The 26505-nt window shown below is 40.7% G+C and overlaps 1 protein-coding gene across 8 annotated transcripts in view; it reads right to left on the reverse strand.

Annotated features, from left to right (window-relative positions):
• The window catches only part of LOC105479577 (forkhead box P1), a 630259-nt gene that overhangs the window by 382127 nt on the left and 221627 nt on the right, over nucleotides 1-26505 (reverse strand). For 7 of the 8 annotated variants that reach the window (XM_071089092.1, XM_011737586.3, XM_011737587.3 and 4 more), the window contains one exon: nucleotides 22931-23025. The exons of the other annotated variant lie outside the window; for it this stretch is intronic. The gene's annotated coding sequence lies outside the window, so the exon portion shown is untranslated. The remainder of the gene's footprint in view (nucleotides 1-22930; nucleotides 23026-26505) is intronic. 8 annotated transcript variants of the gene reach the window in all.

Genomic DNA, 26505 nt, shown 5'->3' on the forward strand with positions numbered 1-26505 from the left:
AATGTGTGAGGTTCCCCTCCCTGTGTCCATGTGTTCTCATAAAAACATGAAAATTTAATGGTTACTTTCAGAAAAGGAGAGCAAGTCAACTCATTATTTTGAAACTTAGTAAATAGACGGAAAGAATTAGACATTTATCCTGTATTACCTAAATGAACAGTACCACTGGGTAACTAAAGAGTAGATGAAGAATAAAATTACAAAAGCATCCCAGCTAATAAGAAGAATTGGAATATCACCATGTTGCATCTCCCAATGAATTAATGGATCTAGGCAGTAAGGATGAATGACCGTTAATATCACAAAAAGGCAGACAATAAGATATCATATTCCTTACAAATGAAAGAACACAACATCATCTAGAGTTGTGCTAAAGGGATCAAACATGAGCCTCTGGATCCAGCTTGCCAATGTGCAGGAGATAAAGAAGGCAGAGGGATGCGCTGAACTGAGGATGCAATCAGCAACTTCCAGGCTCTGGGGAACCCTACAGCTCAGGGGGCCAGGGACCTCCAAAAGGTAAAGTACAAAGAAAAGAAAGGCATAGACAGGAAATCTTCAGATTGAGAAACATAAAAGACACATCAAGCATTTAAAAAGTGGACAATACTAAACTATGGTGTCTAAGGATGCACATGTAGGTGATCAAATAATGAACAAATGGAAATGATTATGATAAACGTAAAAACACGAGTTGTTTTTGGAAAGGGCTGTGGGTGGAAAAGGACACAGGAGAAATTCAAGGTGGCTAAGTTCAATTTCTTGATTTGGGTGGCAAGGTTCCCTGCCTTAAAACAATTTTTATGTAAATATATGCAAATACACATATATGAATGCAACTTTAATACAGTAGCCATGTATGGCTATTAGAATGTAAATTTAAAATTAGGTAAAATTTAGTTCGTCAGTTATACCAGCCACATCTGCAGTAGACAATGGCTACCTTTTATACAGTATGGAAATAGGACATCTGGTTCAGAACCGATTTGTGCGCAGCATGTATATAGTCGGGAGTAGGTGGGTAGTTTTCTATAACTGTTCTACTTTATAAAAATACTGAAAGTGCAGGCCCCCAAATACATTATATAGCTATACATATATTATCTCAAATAAAGAAATATTGGCTATTCTTTGAAGTAATAACAAAGGGCATATACTTCCCAGAAGATTGATAAATGATACGAAACCATTTTATGCCATGACACAGTAGGGACCCCAATAAGTCCAATGGATCTGACTTCCAGTTGCTGGTACATGAGAGCAAAAACTTTCATCTCAAGGATAATGTAGCTGTGATCAGAAAAGGTTAATAAGCTCTTCTCCATTATGGATTGATAACTAATCATTTCAATTATCATTAAACATTTATTAGACATTGGGAGCAGAGAAGGCTATGGCAGAGTGGAGCAGCAGCGTCCCTGCCAGACAAAGACTCCAAACAAGGGACTTAAGATATGTAACTCCGTTATACACAAGGAGGACAAGGAAGCGCTCGTTCTACAGGGCTGGACATCCTTAGGTCACAGTCATCATACCTCTGTACTGCTGCTGGGCTCATAGTAAGTATTAAGGAGGAATTTCCTCTGAAGAGATTTGAAGGAGGTATATGAAAGGAAAAAATGAGAGCGTGACTTATGGTGTCATAAAATGTTTCTAAGCAGGATAAATGACATAAGAGAAATGAGAGGCTAGATGTTCATACAGATCAAAGTGAGATCTGCAAAAACATGTGTCACATAAAGAGCAGAGGGCCTAAAAAGAAATTATTTAGAGGTCAAAACAAAGAATCTCAGAGAACAAATAGATACAAAGGCAGGGGTGTCCACTAATCCTCTTCAGCTGTTAGCAGGACAAGGGTCAGTATAATAGAAGTGGATAATTATGAAGGAGGGATTTGAATAACCTAGAGAAAAAGGATGGAGAAAGAAAACATCTTAACTACAAAATACTTTTCCAACCTGAGCCCAGGAAAGTATCAATATTTTCCTCCTTCTTCTTCTTTTTTATTTTTTTTTGAGACGGAGTCTCACTCTGTCGCCCAGGCGATCTTGGCTCACTGAAAGCTCCGCCCCCCGGGTTCATGCCATTCTCCTGCCTCAGCCTCCCGAGTAGCTGGGACTACAGGTGCCCGCCACCAGGCCCAGCTAATTTTTTTTGTATTTTTAGTAGAGACGGTGTTTCACCGTGTTAGCCAGGATGGTTTCGATCTCCTAACCTCATGATCTGTCCACCTTGGCCTCCCAAAGTGCTGGGATTACAGGCGTAAGCCACTACACCAGGTCAGTATTTTTCTTTAAAATAATATAATGGATATAAAAACATAATGAGAAAAAAATATAGGACTACAGAACTTGTTATCCAGTGCAATAAAGAAGACATTAACAAAGGTGCATTAACGGTTAAAAGGTGTGGAAAATCAGTAACTTTAAATTATACTTTGGTAATTGTGCAAGGTACCACACACTAAGAAACACTAGCTTTGAGTCAAGATAAAAGGCGCCTATGTAGCAAAGAACACTAGGATGGTTTAAGGGCAAAAAGAAGAAAAAGAAAAACAGCCACCAAAAGGGTCTAATTTCTCCCCCTATTCCATATCTGAGCCTTTTGATCTCAGAAAGTCCGTCATATGTTTACTAGTGTCTGGATATGATCCAAATGTTCTGTTCAGCTCTCTTTTACATTTTATTCTATCGAGAAGGATTTGGCAAATGAAATCTATTATGATGTCAAAAGGTAGCTGACAACATAAAATGTATCCTGCTGAGTTGATGCCGCACACGGCTAAATTTACAACAACACAAGTATCATAAAAATTATAAGAACTGCAAATTAACCACTGATTTCTAGTTCACTGACATAAATAATGGTAAGGACCTGGATAACTTCCAAACATCTTTACCACTGTTTAATTTGTCAAAATCTATCAAGCGCATTTCAACCACAAACCTGTCCTCTAAGGTACATTATCATTCCCACGCTCAGATTAGCATCGGTGGCAACGAAGGAAGACTGTGTAATTACTAGGGCTCCTGGAGGAGTCTCCTCTCCCTGTTGTAACTCTTCAATGTGTCAGTGTCTCACTCTTTCTTAAGTACCATTCTTACTCTCAATTAGTTATTTAAGATCATTAAAAAATTGGGCTCTAATTTTGTAAGAGATGCCTCTCTGCTTTCAAAATTAGTCACTCATTACAGTGTTAAGGTTCCTACTGGGCTCAAATTAGCAAGGTTTTCTGTTTACTTCATATTTGTGAACCAGGAACGCTGGTAGCAGTATGGTACGAGAGTAGTTAGCTGACGGCTGTTGGGAAGCCCAGCAGGTAGGGAGGTCGCACATTGAAACAAAATGACAAAGACAATAATTCCTCTCTGAGAGAAAGTTAAGATACGGAATCACATGGTTTCTTCCACTAGCAATCGAATCTATGGACCATTCACATAAATGACAAGAAAATGACTTTAACATACATGTAAAATCTCTTCTGAAAAACCATGTTTCATTCATAGTGAATATAATAAAGTCGTGGCTAAACTATTTTATTGCTCATAGATAAACACCCATATATGTTTAACAATAATAAAAAGGCTGAAGAATTATTTCATGTCAAAGATAAATACCCTTTTAAACATCTTTCAGTGAGGAAGTATCTCTTGATGCATATGTGTATGTACCTGTGTATGTGCACACGTGCTTGCGTAGATAATCCCCTGCCCCCCTATTTTCCCACTGACATATGTCTAGAACAAATTTACAATACTGCTGAAAAGAATTAAGTGTTTCGCCATAGCTTTGTTAGCAAAAATAATCAATCAGTAGCATCAGTGTCTAAGTAGAAACTATATATGTATTTGTGCAGAAACTAGGCAGTTCTAACTCTTTGATTTGCCCTAATGCATTGAGTGTATGGAGACGTTCGACAGATACTAAGTAAATCTAGCATACACTACTTGTGCCCAAATTGGTTTATTTCACATTTCTGTATTTTGGGGGGAAAAGCAATTTCTGTATGACAGATGCACCTGGAGTTTGCCACGTGGCCTCCACACAGAAAAGGCTATGGAGTCATAGATTTAACAACAAGAAAATTGCATTTTATTCTTATTTGTTAAAAAAAATAAAAAGCATATTTTTCCCATGGAACATGTTTGTATTGAGTTAGTCCATGTCTACACAGAGTAAGTGAAGAGTAAAGATGAAACAATGATTTCGGTAAATCAAAGCTCCCTGCCATCTGCTACTGAAGTTAATGTTGGTTTGGCCTCAACTGGACCCTACCAGCTGCCCACAATAAAAAAAAATTAATATACTGATTGAATAAAACCACCAATCTCTCATCTCTCTTTACCTGTGTAAATATGGCCTAAATGTCTCCATCAATGTCAGGAAGCCACTATAAAACTAAACTTTTTCAGAGAGTGTTTTACTTCTTAAACCCCAAAGCTTAATGAAGTTCTGAGAGTGGGTAACATAAGAAGAGTTTTCTTTTGCTTTCTTTGAGAAAATCTTCACCTAAAAACAGAACCCCAAAATATATGAAGCAAAACTGACAGAGCTGACAGGAGAAATAGACAACTCCAGAATAACAGCTGGAGACTTCAACACTCTACCAATCCTGGATAGAATGAAGCAGAAGATCAGCAAGGACACAGAAGGCAGGAACAACACTAGGAACCAACCAGTCCTAACAGACATCCATCCATAGCAACTTCCACCTAATGACAACAGAATATACACTCTTCTCAAGGACACTCTCCAGGATATACCATATTCTGAACCATAAAACATGGCTCAGTAAATTTAAAAGTATGTTATCCAATTACAAAGAAATGAAATTAGAAATCAGTAACAGAAAAATGTGGGAAATCCATAAACAAGGGGAGATTAAACTACACACTCCTATATAAACAAAGAATCAAAGGAGATTAGAAAATACTTTGAGATGAATGAAAATGAAGACACAGTAAAACTTACAAGGTACAGGTAAAGCAGTACTCAGAGGGAAATTTATAGCTGTAAACACCTACATTAAAAAAGAAGAGGCAAGGCGTGGTGGCTCATGCCTGTAATCCTAGTACTTTGGAAGGCAGAGGCGGGTGGATCACCTGAGGTCAGGAGTTCGACCAGCCTGTAATCCCAGTTACTCGGGAGGCTGAAGCAGGAGAATCGCTTGAACCCAGGAGGCGGAGGTTGCTGTGAGCTGAGATCGCGCCACTGCATTCCAGCCTGGGTGACAGAGCGAGACTCCATCTCAAACGAAAAGAAAAAAAAAAAAAAAAAGAAAGATTTGAAATAAAATCTTACTAGGATTTAATGAACTGATTAACAAATCCACCAACATATCCTAGAGCTTAACTCTCCAGTCATAAGACTGAACAACTTCTACAGCAATCATTTTTACTCAGTAAAGACAAAGGTTTGAAGTTGTATTATCTGGAATGTTTCAAAGTTATTTATCCATGGAAACTTTTGGTAGAACATGCATGAGTCGCTTCTCAATGATTTCCTAAGTGAGGAAACTGAGATCACATAACAAGTTAGCCAAAAGTACAGCTTTAAAACATAGGCTTCTGAATTTGAATCTCATGTTTTTTTCTGCGACATAAATAACTAGTCTTATGAATTAAACTTTTTTGCGGCTTATCAGATTTACATGCTGCAAACTACTAAATCTTTGGGTTACTACTGCCATTCTCTTTTCTAGATGTCCACATGAGGTTCCATGTACACATCAGGAATTAATTACAATCTATTTTACAAATCATTTCATAAATCAAGGATGAATCTTTATTCCTAAAATCACCAGGGACTTATAGGAAACCATGAGATGTGCTCTGGGAGACCTGAAAACTCGAACCCTATAAAGATAGTGGAACAGAGACCACATTATTCCTAGTCAAATGATCTAAGAAGGCAAAGCAGTGAAAAATCTGGATTATAAAAGCAAACAGGCCGGACGCGGTGATTCCAGCATTTTGGGAGGCTGAGGCAGATGGATCACCTGAGGTCGGGAGTTCGAGACCAGCCTGATCAGGAGTTCGAGACCAGCCTGACTAACAAGGTGAAATCCCATCTCTACTAAAAACACAAAAATTAGCTGGTCGTGGTGGCAGGCTCCTGTAGTCCCAGCTACTTGGGAGGCTGAGACAGGAGAACTGCTTAAACCCGGGAGGTGGAGGCTGCAGTGAGCTGAGATCCTGCCATTGCACTCCAGCCTGGGTGACAGAGAGAGACTCCGTCTCAAAAAAAAAAACAAAAAAACAAAAATAAAAATAAAAAACAGACCTTGATCGAAGTGTAAAATCTACCTCTTTCTTTTTTTAAAATTTGAAATAATTATAGACCGCAAGAAGTTACAAAAATAGTACAATACCCATATATCCTTCACCCAGTTTTCCCCAACGATGACATCTTATACAGCTGTATACAGTATCAGAACCAGGAAATTAGCATTGACACATTACAGTTAACTAAATGACAGATCGTATTCAGTTTGGGTTACTTCTTCTGTAAACCTAGGCAATTTAATAACAGGCAATCCCTCTGAGCCTCAGTTTATTCATCTGTAACATGAAGGTGATAGGAGGAGCTACTTCATAGTACTTGTAAGAACTCAGTAAGATGGTGCTAGTAGTACATTGCTTATAAAAGTAGCTGTCACACAGAACAAACGGCCAGATTATAATTATTAAAACTTCTGGGATTTCCAGTTTGCTCTGACACTTTCCCCGAGGTCCTTCCTAGTTCTCACTACCATAGAGATGGCATCTGCCACCATTTATAGTTTCATCCCAAAGTACAAAAACACTAGAAAAACAACAGAATGTAGCCCACTCTAAGGACTGAAAGGAAATGTAACTCAAAATTCCTCTTCTTATGTGCATACATGGATTTTTTTTCTTAGTGTTGCCAACAGTGAAATGACTCAGGTGCTACTGACAATGCCCTTTGAGGCCTCTAGGAGAGAAAAGAGTGAACTAAATAAAATAGCTGGACCTTACACCAATATCTAATAATAATCTTACACTTCAAATGGCTTTGTGTCCTTTTTTGTTGGGTTTCGGGGACGGGGAAGGTAAGTTCTTTTTCTTCTCCCTATTATGAGTTTTTAAATTTCAATTAGATTTTTTTTTTTTTTTTTTTTTTTGAGATGGAGTCTCACTCTGTCACCCAGGCTGGAGTGCAGTGGAGAGATCTCAGCTCACTGCAACCGCAGCCTCCTGGGTTCAAGCAATTTTCCTGCCTCTAAGACTACAGGTGTGCACCACCACACCTGGCTAATTTTTGTAGAGATGAGATTTCACCAAATTTGGGCAGACTGGTCTTGAACTCCTGACCTTAAGTGATCCGCCCACCTCAGTCTCCCAACGTGCTGGGATTACAAGCATTGAGCCACCATGCCTGGCCTTCAGTTAGATTTTCTGAATCAAACAGATTAAATGCAAGCCTGGATCTACCCTGTCACAGTTTCCAAACCTACTGGTGTCAACACTAAGGAAAGCAGGACTTTTTAAGAGCTGGGTTTTTTCATTGGTCTTAAATAGATCTCTGTTTGGATGAAATTTTTATACATGCAAGAAAGAACTACATACAGAAACAGTTCCACACACAACCAAGGCCTTCCCATCTGGGCACTATCCCACAGCCCTGTTGACCCTTGCCCTCAACCAGTTGTGTGAGAGTCCATCCATCCGCCATCTCTCTGGTTCTGGCACTGCATACACACATCAGTACTGAGAATGTTCCAGCACCTTCCCTCCTTCACAGCTACGTTTTAAGGATACAAGTGTTTAATTTAAAATAGGAAAGAAGAACTCTGCTGGGGTTTCCCCTAACCCTAAAATTTTCATACTTTGAGAACAGGTGAATGGAAAACATTAACCTAAGGAATTTTTGCTATCTTTTTTTCTATTCTTCTTCTGTCATTTTGCAAATTAGCTGCATTTTCAAAACCTGCCACCCATAAACAGTGTGAAACACTAAAGTGTTTGCTGTTTCTATCAACAGACGTAATTTGGAATCAGTTAAAAGGACAAATAATATGTCCACTAATCAGCCAAACAGCTAAAGTAGACATCTTTAGTCCATTTTAATACCCGGACTTCTCTTCTCCAAAAATCAAACCAAATAAGAATCATATTTGAAGCTAGGTATTGTGGCTCACGCCTGTAATCCCAGCACTTTGGGAGGTCAAGGCGGGCAGATCACCTGAGGTCAGGAGTTCGAGACCAGGCTGATCAACATGGCGAAACCCCCTCTCTACTAAAAGTATTTAAAAAAATTAGCTGGGCGTAGTGGCATGCACCTGTAGTCCAGCTGCTCGGGAGGCTGAGGCACAAGAATCACTTGAACCGAGATCATGCCATTGCAGTCCAACCTGGGTGAAAGAGCAAGAGTCCGTCTCAATTTAAAAAAAAAAAAAATCATATTTGGATTATTTCAGCTTTGACTTCAGATTAGGGCAGGCATCTTAAATGAAATGATTTCCAAGGACATTACTTAGTGCTAAGATCATAGGAAAATAATTTAACAAATACAGAACTAGATACATTCTATACCACATATATCAACTAGCTAGTTTATAAGCCTTGGTTTCCCAAGATCTATTTGTAATTGGATCAAAGAAAACATTTGGGGATACAGGGAAGCAACTTATTTTTCATTTTATAAAACATACCAAAAAAGGCTGGGTGTGGTGGCTCACGCCTGTAATGCCACCACTTTGGGAGGCCGAGGCAGGCGGATCACCAAGTTAGGAGATCGAGATCATACTGGCCAACATGGTGAAACCCTGTCTCTACTAAAAATACCAAAATTAGCTGGGTGTGGTGGCACATGCCTGTAGTCCCAGCTACTTGGGAGGCTGAGGCAGGAGGATCGCTTGAACCCGGGAGGCGGAGGTTGCAGTGAGCTGATATTGTGCCACTGCACTCCAGTCTCAGCGACAGACTGAGACTCTGTCTCAAATATATATGTGTATATATATATGTATGTATATACACACACACACACACACACACATATATATATACCAAATGATCAAAACCTGGTTTCCTACCTGAATTGAAAAGATGCCTTTAGCTTCATGGGCCACTATCCTTTGTCCAGTTATAACTGCCTTTTTCTCAACATGAACATATGTTTCCCTTAAAATTACTTCTTTTTTCCTACCCTGGTGTTATGCAAGATCCCTGCTTATTTTGGCGATGAAAACAAAATAAGAAGAGCCACCCAGAGTTCTCCATTCCAAAGAGAGGAGCTTCCCAAGAAAAGCAAAGTTCTGCTGTTGTATTTCCTTTCAGCACTGCTGAGAGCAGGCGGCATTCTTCAGTGCAGAAATTCAGTGCAGATGGGGGAGCTGGTCCTGAAATACCTATTAGAACCGTGAACGGCAGGTGTGGGCAGGGACTACCTATAGGCTATAGGTTTGAAATCACTGTTTTTGTTTAAAAAAAAAAAAAAAAAAAAGAGGAGTGAGGTGGTTAAGTAGGCCCAATACATAATGAGAAAAAGTGCTTTTCAAGCACAAAATATAAGGAAAGGAGAGGCTTGGCATTTCAGAGAGAGCCGAAGAAAAACTAAACTCTCAGACTGAGAAGGCAAACTTTGACTTTATTTCTATGATCAAAATCCTCACAAAAATGGCCATAGGCCTAGGTGAAAGCCTTAAAAATTTGGGAGGGGGCTAGCATGCTTATGTAAGAAAAACAAAGAGCAGGGTACATATAGGATATTGGTTTCAATGAGGAAGGGTGAACGCCAAGAACAGTATAAGAATTAAGTACTCACATAATAGATCACTGTGAGCAAAGCTCTCCTGCAGATGTTGGAGTTGGTGATCTAAGCCTCACACTTGGAAAGGTTGTGTGACTGGAGCCATGATATATAAAGTAAGACCCAAACGCCAAAGTTTTGATTTAGCCAAGCAAACGTGGCTGTTTTTGTTGGGTGGAAGAGGCATTTTTTTCACTGAGCAAAGAATTACGGTAAACATCTGCTAACCATGACCACAGAAAAGGTGGTTGTTTTCATCCAAGGTTATTTTAAAGGAATAAATTTAATTAATACAACCACACAGTAATAGTATCCAACCTTATAATAAGTCGGCTTGCTTCTATCCACAGACCTATTCATTAAGGAAGCACTTAATCGAGAAAGTTTTCTAATGTTGCCTTTACAGCTTCTTGAGGACCACGGATGTGGGGTAAGACTTTTCCATCTCAAGGGATGCTTGAAAACCCAAGCAGACTTCAATTCTTATCTCATTCCTTAGGCAGTTGTTTTCCAGAGGGTTCTCTTGCTCTATTAGCAAGACTTTATTATTATACACATATTATTTAGGCAACTAAAGCCCCATTAAAAAAATTAATGAGAACGTGGCAGGTGGATCATGAGGTCAAGAGATAGAGACTACCCTGGCCAACAGGGTGAAATCCGTCTCTACTACAAATACAAAAATTAGCTGGGCATGGTGGCGCGCCCTCTCCTGCTGAGGCAGGAGAATCACTTGAACCCGGGACACGGAGGTTGCAGTGAGCCAAGATCACACCATTGCACTCCAGCCTGGCAACAGAGCAAGACTCCTTCTCAAAAAAAAAAAAAAAAATGAATGTTCTAATGGGTTGAAAGCTTTACCTCACATATAAATGTCCTAGGCCACATCTCTCTCTCAAACTGCTCCTTTGAAAGTAACTATAAGAATTAATAGAATCCAGAATGGTTTGGGTTTTTAAAAATTCCTTATTTGGTTCTTTCTCTAGGAAAGAATGGGGTGGTAGAGAAGCTAGCAGGAAGCTGAATTATTCAGACTGACTGTCATTCAGATCCGTCAAATTACAGTTCAAAACATCACTTTACCTTTGAACAACCAGCCACACCTGCTCCAAAATGAGAGTCACCCATAATTATTATTAAATGTTCCTAATTAAGATAAGACAATCAAATTCATAAAAACTTCCACTTCCATTCTGACTTAAACAAACTTCTGCCTCTACCTTCAATATTAGAAGAGCCTTCTAGATTTAGAAAAGCTGGTTTTGCATAAACTACATGCTAGTACTGAATAAAAGTGAAGAACTAAGGTTTACTATTTCTGGCCTAGGGTCATGTCAATATCATCAATAAACAAGATACTAAGTTTGCTGAATGTAAAGAACACAGTCTGCCGGGCAAGGTGGCTCATGCCTGTAATCCCAGCCACTTTGGGAAGCCAAGGTGGGCGGATCACCTGAGGTTGGGAGTTCGAGACCAGCCCGACCAACATGGAGAAACCCCGTCTCCACTAAATATACAAAATTAGCCAGGAGTGGTGACCCATGCCTGTAATTCCAGCTACTCGGAGGGCTGAGGCAAGAGAATCGCTTGAACATGGGAAGTGGAGGTTGCAGTAGGCGGAGATCATGTCACTGCACTCCAGCCCGGCAACAAGAGCAAAACTCTGTCTCAAAAAAATAAAAACAGAGTTGTCCCTCCTTATACACAGGGATACGTTCCAAGAACCCCAGTGGATGCCCAAAACCACAGTTAGCACTGAACCCTATGCACATTATGCTTATTCCTATACATGCACAGCTGTGAAAAAGTTTAATTTATAAATTAGCCACAGTAAGAGGTTAATGATAATGAATAACAGGATAATTTTAACAATGCTGTAATAGAAGTTATGTGAATGTGGTCTCTCTCTCTCTATTTTCTTGTACTGCACTCACTTATTTTCAGACCATCGTTGACTGCGGGTAACTGAAATCACAGAAAGTAAAACCATGGATAAGGGGAAACTACTGTATTTTCTCTCTTTATCTATTTCCCATAGAACTAGAGCACAGCAATTCGTAACGACCAGACTTCAGTAAGCTTACTGAAAGAATAAATACTAAATTCATCAACTCCATTTATTCCAACAGTTGTAATATCAAACAGGGTCCCAGATGTTGGACCAGGCTAAGAGCAGCTTAGAAGCTTGGAGTGGGAGGCTGCTGGTGTTTCATCTTTTCCACCCACTAGTCTTCAACCAGTACCTATTAAACACCTCTCCGGTGCCAGCTGCTGTGTTCAGCGTGTGTGTGTGTGTGTATGCACGCACATGCATGTGTGTATAAGTGTATGTACACACAGGTGTGTGTGTGTTGAGCAGAGGGTGGAGTAAAGGGGGAGGTGCTATCATTAGAATGTTATTGATACTAGACAGAATCTTGAGGGATAATTTACACAGGTTTTAAGGTTCACTGAGTCTGGAAAATTACTCTGTGTTTGTTTGTTCGCCTTCCACAATGCTAACTGTTATGTGTGCTAAGAAAGGAAAGAAGGTAGGCAGAGATGAACACAGAAGAAGCAAGCAAGTTTCTGACACCCCAACTTCCCTTAAGTGATGAACCATTAGACAAGAGACTGGACTACAGAGGCTGCAGTCTATTTAATAACCATCAATGCCTTCAGCTATAAAAACAAAGCCAGCGGCCGGGCGCGGTGGCTCACGCCTGTAATCCCAGCACTTTGGGAGGCCGAGGCAGGCGGATCACAAGGTCAGGAGATCGAGACCACGGTGAAACCCCATCTCTACTAAAAATACAAAAAATTAGCTGGGCACAATGGCGGGCGCCTGTAGTCCCAGCTACTCGGGAGGCTGAGGCAGGAGAATGGCGTGAACCCGGGAGGCGGAGCTTGCAGTGAGCCGAGATCGTGCCACTGCACTCTAGCCTGGGCGACAGAGCAAGACTCTGTCTCACAAAAAAAAAAAACAAAAAAAAACAAAAAAAAAAAAAAACAAAGCCAGCCTAACGTAGCCCACTAATTCTGCCCCAACACAGTCAAGTTTCATTTTTATAAGTAACTCCAACATCAGAGGCCACTGTGGTCAGAACTGGAATATAGCAATGTGCCACTACACTAAATAATGCTTAAATAAAAATGCAATGCATCCACCATATTTGTATAATCAAGGTATTAAATCAGCTATAATTTCCAAGCCTTAAAAGAAAATTCCAAGCTTTTATGTATATTCCTAGTGAAAGATAATGTGATGAATGTCATAATAAAAAAATAACTTAGTAGGAGGAAATAATTTTTTATCCTTTTTAAATTTTCCTTATGAAATGCATCATTTTAACATAATGCACTTCAACATAGCTACCCATAAATGTAAATTTGTTTTGATAAAATGAAGAGCCTTTTAATCCAAATTGCACAGTGATGCTTCTACACTGATCTGTTATAACTTAGTAATCAGAGTTAACAGACTGCCTAATTAACCAAGTCATCATTTGCCAAGATCCAAATATGGGATGAATTGTGGGCCAAGGAGAAAATATGATGGACATGAAAATTATTAATTCAGGGAAGCATTAAAAGCATGTGAAATTAAAGTTTTTTGCTAAATCTCACCATCTTTGATATCTTTAATTTTTAAGGTGTAAGTAACATGCAAAAATAAAAAATATATTCCATCCAGGGCACATGGAAAAACATTTATATCAACTAGCTAAATGGATGTAACTAAATTTTAAGCCTTTGACAACCGATGAGGTATAAAAATCATAGATACCCTTTGATAACAAGTAATATCGATTGAGGGCTTACCAGGTGATAGAACCATATTTGGTGTTTCACATGCTCCAGATATTTATTCTCTATATCCCTAACCCTTCGGGAGGTACTATTTTTATCGTCAGGCACCAGATGAGAAAACTGGGGTTCAAAATATTCCGTTGCCCCCAAGAATGTATGAATAAACAAATAATATCCGATCCTTTCAAAATTGTTAGGGAAGTGATTGCTAAAATTCTGTAATTTAACTCACTGACATTTCTCCCAAGGGGGTTTCATCCATTCACTTACTATGCATTATTAAGAAATAGGAAATAGGGGTGACTTGGAAGATGTCAGATGGCTCACCTGTACAAAAATGTTTCATCATTAGGATATTATTTCCACCACTTACATTTTTTATGTGACCTAAAAGACATACGCATTTTGACTGGGCTAAGTTATTTTATAAGCCCATTTTCCTGGGTCATTCGAAAGCAAGTCTGAGTATAATATAGGGTTTAATCCTACTAAGTCCACCAATAAGACCATCTTTCCCTTGGCTACTTGGCAACTCCTATTCATCCTCTGAGGCATCATTCCTGCTATGAGGCCCTCCAATCTCCCTTCTCCAATTCCCTCCCCAATCAAAACGCACAATCCACCAGTATTCTTGTAGCTTCTCTATCACCATACTATAATTGACTTTTCTGTCTACCTTGCACATATAAGTATGTGAAAATCAAGCATCTTGCCTTAGGACCACAAACTGTGGCAGATGGTAGGTGGATGGTTGGAGAAAAGAATGAATAGAAGGCAGGCAGGCAATGAATGAACTCTAGACTCTTCGAGGACAGAGGCATGGTAGCATTTCTGAGGCACAGCCCACTTTTGAGGTAGTAAATGTCATTGAAGATGTCAAGCATTAGGCAGACAACTTTCTGGGAAAACTCCCATAGATGACATTCAGTTGTGGGTTAGCGGAACCACATGGTATTTAAAGGTTCCTTCCACCCTATAATTCTGTGTATTTGCTGTGTATCAAGTATAGTACCCGACGTGGTACATAAACATAGTTCACTTTCCCAGAATTCTGTCCCTTTCTTCTGAAACCAGCACTCTTTTCACCTACTTCCCATTGTTTTGTGTAGGTCAAAGGCCACCCATGCCTTTAGAGATGGACACATGACCCATCCTAGGCCAAGCAGGACCTCCCACCTCCCCCAACTCACTCCTGCTCCAGCTCCAGTGAGTGTTTCAGCAAAAGGCATGTGGCACACACCAGACCAATCACAGAAGTAGGAAGATCCCGACTCTGTGACAGCTGCTAGAACTCTTAAGAAAAGATCTTTTCTGCTGGAGTTGCTACAAAAACAGACTCATGAAAGGTTATCCTGCCACAACCAGGGAATCACCTCCATGAATGAATCCAACAAGGAGCACACAGCATGGCCAGGAGACTGCCACTAAGACTTAATGGCATGATTGGAACCGCCCGCTCCAGATTTCCCTGGAGCTAGTTCCACAATCCGACTTTTCAACATTATGAGCCAATTAATTGCCCTTTATGACTAAGCTGGTCACTCAGAACCTAAAAGACCTAAAATATGGTGAGCTCAGTACTTTAAGGCACTGACACTTTAGAAGTGGGCTGTCTACTCTTTGTGTTAACAAGGCAATATGAATACTTCAAACCTTTTAAGTCAAAATTGCTTATTTGTGGTCTCTTGAAACTGGCATTTATACATTTCATCAAGCCTAATATTTTACTAATATTTGAAGGTCAAAGTCCTTGGCATACAGTTTATAAACCTATAATTCTACCAACTAAGTAACCAAAGGTCTTCTACTCTGTCAGCCAATGTTACCTTTCAGTACCCCAGATTCACCCTGGTAAATAAAAAGCCTTCCAGGTGAATGTTTCCAAGAACTAAAAGAACATTCTGAACCTGCTTGCTGGGAAAATGCCCAGGTACAGGACCGAAGCTTTGGGAGGGAGACCCTCTCGCTTTTCACACAGGTGATTGAGCAGAACAAATCAATTATTAGTTGGTCAGAGGCTAATATGAAGTAAAATGAGGGCTACAGAGATGAGGTTAATTAGAATAATGTCCCAGAGAAAAATGACTCAAAGATCTAGAGAAAATGTCTTAACGGGCACATCCAACTGGAGATAGAAGAATGGCAATTAAGTGGTTGTCCTTGTTCCTAATCAAATTGGGACATACTTTTATTTCCCATAGCTCCTGCGTTAGCAAAAAGAAAGTATTTGGAGAAGTCTAGTAAGATCAAGTAGGGCCTATTAGATAGCACTGAGGTATAACGGCTCCACATGCAGTCCCAGAGTGAAAAATTTATGTGAAAACAAAATAATGCCTGCACATCAACACCCCAAAAATATGTGTGCATGAGGAAGACCGCGTGGCACAGTGATTAAGAACCAGGGTACGGCTGGGTATGGTCGCTCACACCTGTAATCTCAGCACTTTGGGAGGCTGAGGTGGATCACCTGAGGTCAGGAGTTTGAGACCAGCGTGGTCACCATGGCAAAACCATCTCTACCAAAAGTACAAAAATTAGCCAGGCGTGGTGGCATGCATCTGTAGTCCCAGCTACTCGGGAGGCTGAGGCAGGAGAATCGCTGGAACCAGGGAGGTGGAGGTTGCAGTGAGCCGAGACCACACCACTGCACTCCAACTCCAGCCTGGGCGACAGAGCGAGACACCATCTTAAAACAACAACAACAACAACAACAACAACAAAACAGGGTATGATGGGAAGGAGTTTCTAGGTTTAAATCCTAGCTTTGCTCCATATAAGCAGAGGGTTCTGGGTGAGTCATTTAACTCACTATTCTTCAGCTTCCTCACCTGTAAAATGAATTTTTAGAATGATGATTACTTCAGAGTTATTGTGAGTTGATAAATATCCAAGGTTTTGAATCATGTCTGGCACACAGACAGTAAAGGTAGCTATTACAGGGTAGACCTTTCACAAGCTAGACTGCTTCTCTTAAACAACTGCTGTTTATTGAGATTTTTTAGGATTAGATATTTCATGAGTTTAGGAAATTCCACTTCCACCTCTCCCTACTTTTTAAGCATGCAGAATATTGGTGATAGCATGAAATGCAAGTTCCTCTAGGTACATACATGTAGATAAACCTAAGAAGGTCTAAGCACCAGTTATTCTAGGAGTAGAATCCCAAAGAAACTGCCATGTTTAGGAAGTGAGTCAGGAGTGGGAGACTATTTTGTGTTACCATTAATGAACGACTGGGGACAGATGTGGACAAAGACAGGACACAGGTTCTCCTGGTTGGAATACCCAGGGCAAAACCTTTACTGATCCCCTGGGAAAGCTGGCATTGAGAAATTCAGCCCCAGAGCATCTTAACCAGAGTCACCTGGCACTGAGAGACTGCTGAACCAAACTGGACTCAGACAATGCAGCAAAATTTCAAAACATTAAAGAAAAAACCCTCAGAAAGCTCCTAATCTTCCCCGCTGCTCCTCAGGCACCAGGGTATTGAGAAGAGGGCAGCACGAGACCCTCAAGCATCCCATGTAAACTGCCTGATCAAGTCTCATATTACACAGATCTGTTTCCCCTTTCATGAATTATTATTTTAGTGTCTGAAGTGATATTTGGCAACAGGGGTGTTATATATTTTTAGAGATGCGAAAAATCTGGGTGTTAGCCACTCTGAGGGTTATCATGAGTCTAACCAATGCATTTTTCTGATTTATTCACTTAGTTTGATTGAAACTTACTGGATTTCATCTTTTCCTTTCCTAAAAGGATATTAGTAACCATGTTTGATGCCTTAAACTATATTTTAATCATGTCCTTTTATTTTTAGGTTACAAGAGCACACGTTATGAATTAAGAAAAGAAATGGCTATTTTAATTTCCTAGATTACCCCAGTTACTCCATAAGTCATATAAATAAGAGTATATGATTTGATAGATTTCATTCTTTTCTACCAGAAAGTCACGTGATACAGAGCGAGACAGGTCCCTCTCTCTGCTTCAGCTTTTACATAAAAAATTCACAACGAACAACAAATGTCAACCACTGACATGGTGGAATAACATAGCAAAAGTAATAGATCATCTTCAAGCAGGTGGAAGAAATCGGTGTTAACAATGAAAGATATTTATATCTAACTCCTTTCAGACTACATAGACTTTGGTTTTCTATCAAAAGAGAAGTTATGTGAATTTTCAGGACAGATGATATCAAGCATATATTTTTTTAAAAAAAGGAGAAGAGAATTGGGCTGGGCGCGGTGGCTCACACCTGTAATCCCAGCACTTTGGGAGGCTGAGATGTGTGGATCACAAGGTCAGGAGTTCAAAACCAGCCTGGCCAGCAAGGCAAAACCCCGCCTCTACTAAAAATACAAAAACTAGCTGGGCCTGTAGTCCCAGCTACTAGGGAGGCTGAGGCAGCCGAATCGCTTGAAGCCAGGAGCGGAGGTCGTGGTGAGCTGAGATGGCACCACTGCACTCCAGCCTGGGTGACACAGCAAGACTCCAACTCCAGAAAAAAATAAAAATTAAAAAAATAAGAGAGAGAGAGAAGAGAATTTACAGGAAATTTAAGATGCCCTCTATTGCAAGGCCAGCTCTGATTAACTTAAAGGCAAAACATATCCCCAGCAAGAAGGCATACAGACACTGCAGCACCCCAAACTCTCAATTTCCATGGTTTTCTGGATATGGGTCAGGCTCCAAACACTGAGTCACTGCAGCGCTTGAGGTTTCTAGCATGTTACCTGAGACAGGTTACGAATATCCAACAGTCAACGCGTCAACAACAAATATAAAACAGACTATCTCACTGCTTGCTTATTTTGTACTTTTAAAAGTTAATTCGGCACATGAAACATGAGCAAATATAATCGGGAATCAAGGTTCTTTGCCATCTTTGTCACCTCTAAAATGAACATCACAAGAAATCACAAGATGAGTTTTATCAGTGGAGGTCCCCAGAGCCTTTGCGGACACCCTTAAATCAGCAGCACTGTTATTCTCATCCAGACCCTGTGCAAAGTGCTTTCTACATACCATCTAATTTAATCCTCACAATAGCTCAGTGGCTAGGTGATGCTATTACCCCTGCCCTAGGGAAGTAAACTGAGTCTTAGAGAGAGAAAATAATCTGTCCAAAAAAAGAGCCAATGAATGAGAGTGTTGGGGTTTGGGCTTGGATCCCAACATCCTTAATCAATTTGTACCACCCACCATATCCTTCAGGCTCAAATGGCAAATGATTCTGTCTTCATGGGGAAGATAATGTATAACCCCTTCTGGATGGGACACGCAGAGTATGCAGTACATAGTGGGAACTTTCCAGAGAAAATCCAAGATCTGTATTCTATTCCTACAATAAAGGTGATGTGTGTAACTTTGTTCCTTCTCTTACTCCCTCAACTGGATACAGTCCTCGTAGGTGCCATAAAAATACAGAAATTCACAGGGAAATCCCCAGACTTTGACTGATTCAACAAATACTGACAACATGCATACCTACCACATGTTAGGCACTGCTAGCCATGGAGAAGCCACACTGAATAAGACCTACTTCTTGCTTATTACCTGATAAACAGGTGAATTCATGAAGGGACAGGGCTGTAACATATGGAACAAACAAGAGGTTTGGATCAAGAAAAATAATAAAGGGCATGTCCCCTTTCATGTGGGTGGTCAGCAAAGGCATGTCCAAGGGGTTGATTTTTGAACTGAACACTAAGGGATGAGAAGGACTGAAGGTATCCCGTAGTTTGGAGGCAAGGGAGTTTTTATGGCATCTGAGAAGAGTAATGGGGTTTAAATAAAATATTGGAAACTACGTGGCAAAAGCTCAAAGTTTCCAAGAGTCTCTTGAACATGCAAGATCTTTAGCCACCATCTCCACACAGTGAACATGATGGAAGCAAAGCCTGTGTCAGGCAGATCCCTGATAAGTACTACCATAGGCTGGGGTCTGTCCCCCCAAAACCATCAATTCTGTGATATGGTGTCAATGTCAATGAATCAGCGCTGCAGGTTTGTTATTATAGGTGGTGTGATTCTTATCCGTCTCACAGAACAGGGCTCAAAAACTCAAGGGACAGCCAGGGTCACATGGTTGGCACTGTTTTTCAATCTGGGTACAAGTCACCAATGGAGTCATCCATGAGTACTGCTGACATTCTTTGCCACGGACCTGTGGCAGCTTCTGTGTGCAGATGACACAGTTCTTTGAGGGCCATTTTCAAGATCTGTGGGGGACCAGGACCTGCTTTGCCGAGTCAGCACAGAGGCAGGGATGGGGGATGAGGTGGCAGAAGATTGACATCATGTAGCATCAGCCTGCACGAGCGAAACCCTACAGTTTCAGATTATCATCAGCAATACCAACTTGAAAGCAGTTAGTGAATTCTGCTTGCGAGGCAGGCCCATCGTCTGACTAACTTAAAAAAAAAAAAAAAAAAAAAAGGAATAAAAAAAGAACTGCATGCTTCTCAGGGGAAATCCTCAAAACAGGACCCAGAGACCTAAGCTCTGCTAACAGGGCTACAGCAGCTGTATACATAGCTGCACGTGTTCTTGAAGATGTGCATGAGGACAAGCTCCCAAGGCTCTACTTGCATTTACAAGGGAATATCAGGTGAGGCGCAATGGACTGCGAAACATGCATCATCTATCAGTAAAACGACGACCAGTGAACCAGCAACCGGATGGTAGAAGCTTGTCAGAGACAGAGATTTCCACCGTATCACCTGGGGTGCCTAGCACAATGCTGGAATTTATGATGTACCAGGATCTGTGCTAAGCTCTTTACAAGCATCACCTCTCTAACTCTTTGTGAGCTGGCTTCTATTTTTATCCCCTTCTCCGGATAAGGAGGCCATGGCACAGAAAGGTTAAGTAACTTGCCCAGGGTTGTTCAGCCAGGAAGTGGAAAAGGTGGAATCTGAGTCTAAGCCGATCTAATTTCAAAGCAGAAACTCTTAACCATGCTGTTACCCTGTATCCACAGCAGGCATTCAATGAGTGTCTGTGAATGCATCCATTACCCTAAGTTTTATGACTACTCATCACAGGCCAGTATAGGCAGAGAATGTATTATTAATACAAAGCATAGGGAAGTCTCATTCTATTCATTTTATGGGATAAAAAGTTTCAAAAGAATCATGTACAGGCCAATTTGGGACAGAAAATTTGGACAGGAGTGGCTTACTTCTCCCGTGCACCCCACTCCCATGGTAACCTTTCAGCACAGATACAGGGAGCAACGAATCACAGAAATGTAGGGTGGAGAGTTCTGTCCTGGCCTTGAGTCTGCATAAGTACAGAAGGACAGTGGAAAGCTGTCAGCAATGTCTCCTGCCCTTATAGGGGGAACAGAACTGGTTGTGAGTGCACGCCGCTAAGACCTCATGCTAATACTCAAGCCTTAAGGAAATCTTACATCCACAGGAAGGAAAACCCACTAGACGAGCATATTCAAGAGTTTAAATTTTGCTTTATAGCTCTCTTAATAAAGAAATTTATTTCTCAGATTTGCCATGGCGCGTTCAGTAAGAATATTATGGTCCTAAAATATTTACTGAGCTGTATCTCTGCTGAGAATTAAACAGGCTAAAATTCTAACATGTAAAATTCAAACAAGGCACAGTCAACAAAAGGCATTCATAGAAAATAAATAGAAATTAAAGATGTAAGCAAAATTGACAGCATGATTTCGTATAAGTAACCACAATGGTTGCTCAGTAAGCAGTCACCTTTTCTTAGTACTAGAACACAGAATTTACCTGGGACATCAAATTGTTCAAGTCTAAGGATTGCATTTCCCAGATACCCTTATAGTTAGGGGTGGCTAATAGGATATAAGCAGGCATCATTGGATAAGGCTGCAGGGAAAGTACTTTAAAAAGGCCTGCCTCAGCCGGGAAAACTACTCTTTGTCTCTTCCTTTCAGGATGTAGAGGCAATGGCCTGAGAGCCAGCAGCCACCCTGTGACCTTGAAGACGAAGGAACACACTTGAATAAGCAGAGCAGAAAGAAGACACAAACTGCTCCTCCTGGATGTTCTTATGACAGAATACTTAAATAATTGTTTCTACTCATGTAGTTATATCTCTCTTATTAGAAAACAATTCTTAACTAATATAATGATATGAAAACATATCTAAAGATGACACTACAATTTTCTCTGAGGGAAAAAAAAAAAAACTAGAAAATTCATGAATTGGGATTCTGATTAACCCTCTATTCCCAAAGCTGTTTGTTTAAGTATGACTTTCCTTCTTAATTAGTATTGCTAGCCCAGGGAAGCATATTTGCTGAGCCTGTCTCTCTGTTTTGACATGCAAGACTTGTGAAATTCAAACATACTCGTAGGCATCCCAAGCATTATTATTTATTAAGGCCTATATTAAAGGTGAGATCTTACAGCACTCTCAGATTCTGATGATTAAAGGAAATTTAATCGCTCTTCATTGGCATTTGATCTTTAGCCTACCATAATCTACCCGTATATCCCTTCATCCATATTTGATACTAAAAAAAAAAAGACATTTCAACAGCTTATCCATCAATTGTAAAATAGAAGGAATGTACAGACAAACCACATTACTCAGAAAATAAGAGAGCTTTCCCCCACACTCATTTCGCTCATGAAAGCCCGATGTGATTAAAAAGGTGAAGAAGTCATACTCCACAAGGTGAACCGGAATGACTGTAGAGCCAATCATCACATTCGTAAGGAGTTTTGCAATTTTCAAAGTGCTTTCACGTGCATTATATCTTGTTTCATCCTTACAACACCATCTTTCAAGGTAGTAAGGGCAGGTATTTTTTTTTATTCCTGTTTCTCGCAGATAAATGGTTTGCTCAAGGTCAGATGGAGTGGTACCCAGCGAGGTGTCAGGTTTACAGGTCAAATGTCCCTTTTTGATGCATCAGATCAAGGGACAGCCTACTATAGTCTTCAGGCCAAATATGGCTTACTGTCTGTTTTTGTAAATGAAGTCTCTCTGGAGCAGAGTGACACCCATTTGCTTGTATATTATCTATAGCTGCTTTTGTGCTCTAAAGGCAGAGTTGGCTAGTTGGAAAAGACTGTATGGCTCATGAGGATGACAATATTTGCTATCTGGTCTCTTACAAATTTTACCAACCCCTGCATTAGGTCCCCTTCCCACAAATATGATCCAAGTTATGAACCCTATTCTTGAAAACCATAAAGCTATCACGGGGGGTAGCAGCATTCAAATGCCTGCTAGCTTCAGAATCAGGGCCTGATAATTAGAAAGGCCATTATCTTCTGCAGGATTACTATATCGACTGCTGGGTCCCCTGCGAAGGTAGATGGCAATTTTTAGGTGGTATACAGCATCAGTGGTGTCTGTCACTTACCCTGAAAATTTAACGTGTCTCACAGCCATAAAAAGCCTGGGGTCACTGGGAGGGGGCATGCATAATGCCACAGGACTGCAATACACAGAGGGAAGCTGAAAGCAAAAGAAAAGAAGAGGTTAAGTGAAGGGGCAAATGGTGATGCTTCAAAAGCAACATAGACACACGAGCCTTTGGCATCCCTCATTTACACACCACATTTATCTTCAGTATACAATCACATATCTAAGCATTTATTTTATCCTTTGCCTTCTAGAATCGGCATTCGACCTAGCTCACAATCTGAATTACAGGAGGAGGATGCAAAATGTTATGTAGGTGAGTAAACCTGTCACTCTTGAAGGCAATGACATCCACTTAGGAAGTTAAGTTCCTTTATCTTCCATACCGTAATTTCTATTTCTTTTCTTTTCTTTTTTCTGAGACAGGGTCTCGCTCTGTCATCCAGGCTGGAGTGCAGTGGCACATTCAGGGCTCACTGCAGCCTCAACTTCCCAGACTCAAGTGCTCCCAAGTAACTTGAACTACAGGTGTGCACCACCATGCCCAAATAATTTTGGAATTTTAGTAGATAGGCTAAATTTTAGTAGGCCGGCTAGTCTCAAACTCCTGAGCTCAAGTGATACTCCTGCCTCAGCCTACAAAGTGCTGCGATTACAGGTGTGTGCCACTCCTAGTAAATTTTCTTTCTTTCTATTTTTTTTTCCAGATAGAGTCTTGCTCTATCGCCAAGGCTAGAGGAGTGCAGTGGCACAGTCTCGGCTCACTGCAACCTCCACCTCCCAGGTTCAAGAGATTCTCCTGTCACAGCCTCCCGAGTAGCTGGGATTACAGGTGTCCACCATCATGTCTGGCTAATTTTTGTACTTTTAGTAGAGACAGGGTTTCACCATGTTGGCCAGGCTGGTCTCAAACTCCTGACCTCAAATGATCCACCCGTCTTGGCCTCCCAAAGTGTTGGGATTACAGGCATGAGCCACCATGCTTGGCTTATAATTTCTTATTTCTGAAGATAAATTCTCATAATTACAGTGCTAACACATCCTGAGAAATAAGAAAAAGACGATTCATAGGTCCAAATGATGATTTTGCTATAAGTTTTGATCTTTCAGCCTGTCTCAATGCACCCAGTAGAAGAGACAGGAGGAAATAAGTACATACATGGACACAGGCACCCCGCTAGCAAAACATACAAGCTCTCTCCTGCCAGCCAAACAGAAAATCTTACTTGCCACAGTTAGCAACTCTTTTTTTTCAGTTGCATTTCAAATGCAGAAGGAGATTGTGACACAGCCTTCTCATGGAAACAGTCACTCTGTTCATGTGCTGAGACTGCAAAGCTTTCATCGCTTGGTTAGGTTATTAGTAGAATATTTACCAAATCCAATTCCAAGTAAGTTGAAGTTGCTGACAGATAAGTCAACTCATCCTCAAGCACTTTCAGAAAGCTTTTGTGAATAGCTGTCAGTAGCAAGGTTTCACATGCCAGGTCTTTTTTGCATAGATCCTTGAGATAATAATGCCATGTATATGGCCTTCAAGATTAAATAAAGGACTCTCACTAATACAGAAAAAAATGGAACTACAGAATGGGTAGAAAGCCTGAGCTTTCGGGGCACGTACATGTGTGTCTGTGTGCAGTGTTCTCTTTCAATAGTAAATGCAGGCAACACTTTGTGAATTTACATGTTTTTAACCTACTCAGATGGAGAAGTTGAAACTAAAAAGGAGATGCATGAAGTTTTACGATTTGAATAGTCACCTGTCTCCGGAAACTATGTGGGTTGTCTGCCTACCAGAACTCAGAAGAGAGTTAAGAGATGGTGTTCCCAGTGGGTGTCTCTTCTAGATATGAGATAAACTCAGGCCAGATTTGTCCACACTATGTTTTCTAGGTATCTGGTGTCTACTGTGCATGAACTGCCAAATATATCATGACTTCAGAATCTTCATTCTTGTGTGAGTTTAATGTGCTGTGTGGGCATTTTCCCTCTTGAGCAAGGGAGCTTAAGAGTATGATAAGAACGCATCAAAAATGTTTTTAAGATAATTTCAGTTGGTAAAGGCTGTACTCGTTCAAACTTAATTGGTGAACTCATTAATGAGCAACTGCCACTAAAAGAAAGACGACCATTGTCATCGACTTATCAGAGCAATGAGATAATGAAGTTAATTATATTGTTTTCAATGGATTTACACTGGCTGCCTTTTAGATTCTACATTTCCAAACATTTGTTCTGACACCCCATGTGTTTGGTCTCTTAACGAAAAACTAGGAGCTGTGGACTCCTTAAGGAAAAGTCGGCAGATCACAGCCTCACGTCAGGGCAATGCAATTGGAAAACTTTTCTGCCCTTTATTATCTACTTGTAAAATGTTATAAGCCTGTAAACTAGTTAATTTATGAGCCATGTTAATAATTTGCTCACACTAGATCGCAGGTTTGGCAAACACAGTTTCCAAGGGATGTGGGAGGATAATTTGTAGGTCCGGCTTCTCTCCTAAGGGGACACTAACTAATTTGACACAGTAACATGACATTGATGGCAGGGCACACTAATGACCATTCTCCAAGATGGGGCTGTCAGCCTGTCGTTCCAGTGAGAAGCCGGTCTGCTTTCACGGCTGCTCAGGACTGGATGCTCAACTAATTACTCAGACAGCAATATTAATGAGAGCCCTCATGTTTATTTTCAACATACTAACCAGCGCTTAGCTTCCATTTGTCTGATATGGTCACTGATTAAAATGTGTTTCATGAATAGTAAATTTGAACTCTAATATAACAAAGAAGCACCAGAGAAAAATAAGGAACAGCTGACTGGAAAACCAACCTGGTCCACGCAACTTGTTTTCTGCCTCATATATTGTCAAGGACAAAGTGACAGGTAGTGGGAAATGCCATGGAGTACCAAGAAAAGTGAGAGGAGTATTTTTAATTACACATGTCTGTAGACCAGTCTGACTTTTGCCCAAGGCCCCTGGATCACAATACGGCCAAGAGCAGCTTCCATCTCAAACAAACATCACTAACTGTATGATACTGAATGAAAATTTGTGTTTTATTATTTATTCGTTTATTTATTTATTTTTGAGATGTAGTCTCACTCTGTCACCAGGCTGGAGTGCAGTGGTGTGATCTCGGCTCACTGCAACCTCCACCTCTCGGGTTCAAGCGATTCTCCTGCCTCAACCTCCCAAGCACTTGGGACTACAGGTGCCCACCACAATGCCTGGCTAATTTTTCGTATTTTTAGTAGAGGCGGGGTTTCGTCGTGTTAGCCAGGATGGTGTGGATCTCCTGAACTTGTGATCCACCTGCCTCAGCCTCCCAAAGTGCCAGGATTACAGGCATGAGTCACCATACCCAGCCCTATTCTTTACTTTTTTGAGACAGGGTCTCACTCTGTTGCTCAGGCTGCATTGCAGTGGCATGATCTCTGCTCTTTGCAGCCTCAACCTCCCAAGCTCAAGCCATCCTCCCACCTCAGGCCTCCCAGGTAGCTGAGACTACAGGCAGGTGTCATTATGTTGGGCTAATTTTTGTAGAGACAGTGTCTCACCGTGCTGCCAGG

This window comes from Macaca nemestrina, chromosome 2 (assembly GCF_043159975.1).
Source record: "Macaca nemestrina isolate mMacNem1 chromosome 2, mMacNem.hap1, whole genome shotgun sequence".
NCBI classification, from domain to species: domain Eukaryota; kingdom Metazoa; phylum Chordata; class Mammalia; order Primates; family Cercopithecidae; genus Macaca; species Macaca nemestrina.